This window comes from Protopterus annectens, chromosome 8.part0 (genome assembly GCF_019279795.1).
Source record: "Protopterus annectens isolate FY-2018-M chromosome 8.part0, PAN1.0, whole genome shotgun sequence".
Classification (NCBI taxonomy): Eukaryota; Metazoa; Chordata; order Ceratodontiformes; family Protopteridae; genus Protopterus; species Protopterus annectens.
In genome coordinates this window covers 405,235,788-405,241,316 of record NC_056741.1, presented here as the reverse complement: position 1 = coordinate 405,241,316, position 5,529 = coordinate 405,235,788, and the positions used below count along the sequence as shown (strand labels likewise).

The following is a 5,529-nucleotide window of genomic DNA, read 5'->3' as shown; positions in this document are numbered from 1 at the left end:
ATGAAAAAGATTTAAATAGGATTGTGTATTGGAAATAATGAAAATGCAGAAAAATAAAGACATGAAATGGATAAAATATTGACAGGTGCAATATGAAATATATATGTAAACGCAGATGCAAGGAACAGTTTTAAGAACAAAAGATGGTTGTCGGAAAAATGAGTGGGGTGGAAGACTGAATATGTATTAAAACTAGGAAATAATTTATGAACAAATATGATGTGTAAATAATAATTGATGTTTGTATAATTAAAGCTCTCACTATTTTTGATAAGTAACATGGGATCTTTTACACCTACTTGAGTTACCATCATACAAGACAGGATCTTGGTTTAATATCTCATCTGAAGATCAGCACAATCAGGAATGCAGTACCCCCCACCCCACTACTTTGAAGTAGCAGTACAGGAAAATGAATCCAAGCACCTGGTGAGGAAATACAGCCCAATGCTTTTTGATCTCCTGTTGATACAGACACGGCTACCTATCAACTAATCTTTCCCAGTTAAACATGAAATATTAACAAATGCAACTGCGAAGCACACCAAGAAACATGTGTAATATGTGTAGTACCTCGCACTTAGTTCTGCGCAGCTTTGGGCGTTCTGTCATTGATTGGCAAGCTAAATGGGCGGGGATATCGAGGAAGACTGACAGGCACGCTAATGCTAATTCGCATGTCAGTTTGTGTAAACTGCGAAAATTGGAACACGTCCATCTCCTTTACCATAACTGGTAATCAGGATGATGAACTAAAAGAATAGAGATTGTATATTGTGGCAAACTGGTCCCTCTTTGGCACACAATTACTAATTTAAGCAGCATTAGGAAAATTGCATACACCCTGATATTTCAGGCAAAAAAAATATTGTCCGTTTCTTCCCTGAATATTTCCCAAATGGCATACATATCTACCAACCCCTTAGTGCATTCTGCAGAAAGCCAACAGGTATTGCACAAAGGTCCAGAATTAGGGGCAGATTTAAAATGCCGCTCTTATTTACAAACTAAAATGCTAGAATCCCAGGCGCTGCATTACTGTGCATTTGCTGAAGGATATGAAGTCCGAAACGCAAATACTTGTCATTATTTAGTGACTTCAGTGTGCAGTGATTTATAGGTTAATAGGTGACCACTAGGCTAACTGAACGATTATTTTAAGGCTAGGCAATAAATAACCCAAAGATCATAATCAACCCCGTACCTCATGTCGTGTCTATGAAGTGAAGACCTAAATCATTACAACAAACCCACCCCAAAATACTATAAATTTGATCCAAATATAAAAATCTGGACAGTTGAAATGAAATGTATGTAAAACAAATCAAGTCTCAGACACAGCCCTCAACCTTCCATCAACAAAGTGGATACTACCTCTCATAGTGTGGAACAAGTATTAATTGCCGATTAACAACTTCAACTGCTCAACTCACAGAAAGATTAAAATATAATATTCTGTAATTATATAACATTAGTTTGCTAAGTTACTACGATTGTTTTACATGGAAATAAATATCAATTACAATTTCTTAGCCCCGAAATGAAACTGCGAAGGACATTAACCTTTTTCAGAGTCAAAATGAGGAACGTTCCTCATGAGGTACAGTCCCAACAGTATCATATTGACAGTTTATTTTACTAACAAAGTAAAAAGAGGTATTCTGTACTAATGAAAATATGCTTCATGTCGAAGAATTTCATATTTTACTTGGGAACCTCCCATTTTACCAGCTAAAAAAAAACAGAAACCCTAAGCCAGCCGAATCGCATCCACTCACAAACTAAATGCAGATGACGAATTACAAAATGCTTTGACAAATACATCTAAACACCATAATACACTGCAAATAAAAAAGCACGACTCTCAACTCAAATCCACGTTCATAAAGAAAGCAAAACATGAAGTAAAAATCCCGGAAACAATCCTCTTTCATCTAACAAAACACTCCAACAGATACTACGAACGGAAGAAATTGTCGCAAATTATGTGGCAAGCAAAAGTAATATACTGATAATTCCAGTTCCGTTTCCGGTTAGACGTTGTGTCTCCGTTTTCTATTCCGGATTATCCCTAACTTTACTGTTCAAAAATCATACTCTTAGCAATTTCGTCTTTGTTTCAGTGTTTACTGAATTTCTTTTTTCTGGATGCTGTGAGTATTAGGATTTTTTTGTGTATGACTGAGTTATTGAATTAGTTGTTAGTCTCTCTTGATGTTAGAGGTGTTGGGCTGATATAGGCCGTCTTTCAAACTCCTGTTTATTACAAGCAAAAACATGTGTAATAGGCTGAAGTAATGTGGTAGCTAGGATGTGAAGTGTTTCCCAAAAGAAAGCACGTAAACAATGATCCTTCATTAGTGTAGTGGGTTTGCTGTGTAAATTCATGTTGGATTGTATTAAAATACTTTTCCGTGACATTGGTTTGAGTGAAAATGATGTACAGGTGTCTACTTATTTTTACGTATGACGAAGAACTTGCATTCAGTTTTTCCTGTTCCTTTCTATCAGTTTGTTGCTTCGATTAATTATGGCATAATAACATTAGGCACGATTGTTAGGGCTGCCACTGTTATTTTTCCAGGTTTTCTGGGCTTTATTTTACAACAGGTTTCTATTGAGAGCTGCATTTTGATGCAGCATTAACCTTGTGAATATAATGTCTATTTTAGTGTAATTCAGCACTCGTACGGGCTTCACTCCTAGCTCTCAACCTTCTATTTCCAAAATGAGGAACACTTGTATCTCATAATGTGAAACAAATAGGCAAAGTGTGTAACACTTACAGCTTCAAACAGGATACGTACAGGATGGTTAAAATGTGATATTTATACGTATAGAATAGTTCTCTTAATGAATTAATATTTATTTCTATTTACAATGGATATCAGTTAAGGAACATTGCTAACACTGTACGATAGACCCTTTCAATGTGGAAATTTGAGGAGCACGAGTTCTGTAGGACCCCAAGTGAGGGAATGTTCCTCGTAATGAGGTACACTTGAGAAGTATGGTTTGCTTGGACGACGTCTGCGAAGTCAGAATGCAGGAAGAGTTAAGAATAATCGTCATTCATCATTTACGTTTTGTAGTAAACATTCATATAAATGGAGAACATGACAGAGTAAATTGGCATTGCATTGACAGTGGGTAGAGACACGGGTAATGGGGCAATGTGGTGTCTTTTGTTATTGTATGCCAAAGGCAGTTTAACTGTGGATAAATCATGTTGGGTTTTCTCAATGGTACGGTGTTAAGAGATGACACTGCATTACTGTTCAGGTTAAAAATGACAGTGGCATTGTAGGAAGGGTGATTGTTAAGATTAAGACACACCAGGATAAGTAGTAGCAAACTCAGTCTCGATGACATTGCTGCAGTCACACTCCATTTTGCTACATCTCACCTGCTGCTATTCTAAACGTTGTAGTTTTTCAATATCCCAGACATATGTTAATCATTCCCAATGTTATTTTGAGCAGTAAGTGGGGAGGGGTTCTTCTCGAGACTCTTCCCACTTACTACTAGTTGCTTGTTAAAATTAAACAGCAATGCGTTGTAAGTATGTTATTAACAGGGACTGCTTTTGATTCATAATCCCCCTTGCCTGAAAACATTAATGATGTAAGGGCAGAACTCTACAGAAAAAGAGAGTGTGCACTTAGCAGTTACTTGTTAAAACAACAGACAGTCTTTGTAACTGTAGGATTTCGGGCATCAGGAAGCAAGTAAGTCAGTGGAATGTTTTCCCTGATCTCAAGTAGTTATTTATTCCAATGCCTGAAAGCAAAAGTGGAGTTCATACAAAAAAAAAAAAAAACTAAATCCAAAACCGGAACATCCTACTAAAAATTACAGCAAAATCAGTTATTCATTTTAGTCATTGTTCTCATGCAATTCTTTACTTTGTCCAGCCAAATCAGTTATTCATTTTAGTTATTGTTCTCGTGCAATTCTTTACTTTGTCTGAAATCAAAAACAGTGTGTCTGTCATTAAAAGAAAAAAAAGTGGTGTCAGTAAGTCTTAAACTATGACATCTGTTAACAATGGGTAGCTTGTATTTTTGTGAGTCAGTACAGGCAAGATAAGGGTTAAAGTACTGAAGTACAGCGAGAATGTCTGTCGCCCTTCTTAATATGTACATTTGCTAAGCGTTGTTACTTAAGTATACATGTATTACTATAAGACCTTTGGGTGGTGCTGGCAACATTTTGGAAGTCAAAGGCAAACTGATCATTGAATGACATGCAGGTGTAGATACCGACAGATTTTTAGCTCTATGCATGTACATAACGTTTTTGTTATATTATTGTTTAATTGCACAGTTGCACATTAATAAGCATGACTAAGAACAGTCAAGGAACCAGTATAAGGAATTTTGTTCCCTGGAATGATTTTTTTCCACAGGCACCAGCTGAAGAACACTTTTTTGACCATTTTTTTCCTTACCCAAAAACTTCCTGAGATGGTTTTAAATCAGGAATACTTTGTTTTAGTATTTTGTTTTGGATAATTTGTAGGCACAGACCTAGGATATCGATATGTATTGGCACAAATGGGTTCTTGCACATGTACTTTGTTGTTTCTTTCTTGCAGTTTTTGTTATATTGTTTTATTTGTTGGATGTTTCCTTGCATGTCTCATCTGAAATTAGTCTCTGCCCAGTAGGGCTAATGCTGTCGGCAAACTATAAAATTAGGAATCTGTTGTAGATTTGGTTGGTTATTTATTTAGTTGACTCTTTGTTAACCTGAAAAATGAACTGGTCCAAAGACATTTTTCAGCCACAACCTGGGCCAGGAGACTGTTAGAAATTTTCAGAACAATAATTATAAAACAGATTAATTTGAGTTATATTTTAAACAAGCATTTATATTTGGGTGGCTTCAGAACCAGCACTTACAGTTCAATAACTACTATAGCTGTGCTGTTATATGAATATTTACACAGATCACTGCATTATGTACAAGGATACTAGTGCTATTTATATGTTTTAAGGGGTTGTATAACTATTTCTCCATATCATTGTAACTGCATTGCAGGTTATAGTGTGATTTTTGTTTAGTAAGGTAGCTCATGTACCAGTTTCATTTGATCTGACCTGGTTCCTTAAAACAGTTGCACTTGCATTTGCTAGTGAGGTGTGCTTTCAAGAGCTTTTTAAAAAGTTAGATTGTTGTTTTTTTCCATTTTGTGTGGTACAGTATCCCATGCTGCAGGGGCAGTTTTGTAGAAGGCTGGTTCTGCTATTGCCATGATATGTGGGTTTTTGTACTGTAGGGTATATTGACTTTTTGAGTTGCACTGGGGAGTTCTGACTAGTAGTGTATATTTAAAGGTGGACAGTAGGTGTCATTTAATAGCTTGTAAGATAGTGTTTAGTTATAAATGTAACTACTGTTTTTTGTGTGGTATTACCATGATGTTCCTGTCCTGTTGTAAATGAATGAATCAAAACGTCACTTGTCCTTCATGTATTCCTTTGTGATATGGCTAGGATCAATTGCATAATACCTTCCATGATTACA

At 36.0% G+C, this 5,529-nt stretch overlaps 1 protein-coding gene across 1 annotated transcript in view; it reads left to right on the top strand.

Moving 5' to 3' along the window:
- Positions 1-2,020: 2,020 nt before the first annotated feature.
- The window catches only part of PRPF3 (pre-mRNA processing factor 3), a 1,139,821-nt gene continuing 1,136,312 nt past the window's right edge, over positions 2,021-5,529 (top strand). The window contains exon 1 of the mRNA XM_044079913.1: positions 2,021-2,153. The gene's annotated coding sequence lies outside the window, so the exon portion shown is untranslated. The remainder of the gene's footprint in view (positions 2,154-5,529) is intronic.